This window comes from Echinops telfairi, unplaced genomic scaffold (assembly GCF_000313985.2).
Source record: "Echinops telfairi isolate 266 unplaced genomic scaffold, ASM31398v2 ScPeMD7_7427;HRSCAF=8465, whole genome shotgun sequence".
Lineage (NCBI taxonomy): Eukaryota > Metazoa > Chordata > Mammalia > Afrosoricida > Tenrecidae > Echinops > Echinops telfairi.
In genome coordinates, this window is record NW_022111327.1 from 13410604 (window position 1) to 13412365 (window position 1762).

Consider the following 1762-nt stretch of genomic DNA (forward strand, 5'->3'; position numbering starts at 1 on the left):
ACAGGGCAAGATATGACAAAATACCCATTTATAAACTATCAAGGGCTCATGAGGGAGGGGGGAGCGGGGAGGGAGGGGAAAAATGAGGACCTCATGTCGGGGGTTTAAGTGGAAAGAAAATGTTTAGAGAATGATGTACAAATGCGCTTTACACAATTGATGTGTGTATAGATTGCGATAACAGTTGTATGAGCCCCTAATAAAAGTTTTTAAAAAAATGAAAACAGAAAAAAAAATTATTAAAAAAAAAGAAAATGATGATGGTGGCATATGTGCAAATGTGCTTGACATACTGGATGAATGTATGGATTGTAATAAGAGATTGTGTTAGGGTTCTCTAGAGAGACAAAACCAGATTGCTGATAATTATATATATATTTATACAGATAGATATATAACATAAGACATAAACAGTCAATTAAATTATAAAGCAGTACAAATGGCTCAGTGCAATTCACTTCCGTGAGGCAGTTGTGAGACACTGGAAGTCCTTCAAGTCTTGAGGGCCGCCAGGTAGACCTCGGTATAGCAATTCAGGCTATCCGGGCACAGGCAGCAAACAGCAAGGCAGGTCACCAACAGTCAGCCAGATGACAGCATCTGACAGTCCCCAACTCAAGAGATGTAAATTCCAATGGTGTGGCGAAGCAGGTCTTGAAGGAACCTCAAATTACAGCGACACAGTCCATGGGTTAGGTGTTCCACAGGTAGTGTATCTTGCAAATGGAGGCACAGAACAAGCAAGCCAGCAGCACACTGGTCTGATGATCAAAGAGCAAGAGACAAGAAAGGCAAGGCTTGCCGAGCCTTTTATCTCTCCGCACTTCAATTAATCCCACATGTGTTTATCGGTCAGGTTGGCACAATAAACTAACTACCTCAGAGATGTAAGAGCCCCCAATAAAAGTATTTAATAATAATAATAAACAAAAGAAATGGAGGCATAGAAACATGAAGAGGTTAGGGGACTTGCCCAAGGTTGTACAGCTGGTATGCGGTGGAAACAGGATGCAAACCTATACAATTTGACCCAAGGGTCATAGGTTTAGCCAATAGCCTTTGGTCTTCAATACTTACCTTAGGAAAGGGGTGTCAAACTCAATTAAAACAAGGGGCATTTGGTGCAGCAGGCAAGATTCATGCAGGCCACATCACATTTACAAATTTGGTTAAATTTATATTTTGAAGTGAGGATGCAGGAATATGGATAGGATCATTAAAACACTATAGAATTGCTTTTATTTAAACATTTATTTTATTTAATGTATTTATAAAACTAAAATTATTCTTTTTTACCTGAAACTTGCCAGCGCTTTCCTCCTACTAGTTCTCACTTACCTCTTATGTTGTGACCAGAAAATATAACAAAGTAACTAATCAAAAACACAAAATGTTGGACAGCTGACAAACGTGATGCACAATCGTAATGGCTTCTCCCTAAAAATGTTAACTAGCGCTGCCACAGGTAGGATTCATAACAGCACAACCCAGAGTGCTCTTTTTAACCTTTTTTTGCTATTGGGATCTGTTTACATTATGTGACGCTGAGAGAGGCAGACATATCGCTTCCAAATGTTGCTGGAACTGAGTAGGTGCATTTATACACATCCACAGGTTCCCAGGAAAGGCACTGGGCCACGTGTGTACTTGTCTTCAGTAGTTAAAGGGTTAACAAGGGAATTGTGTGCACGGTATTGTCTCGATCTCCCCTAAGCGCTATTTTCTTCACAACAGTTATTTCTATTTTCATTTTATTTCAGAG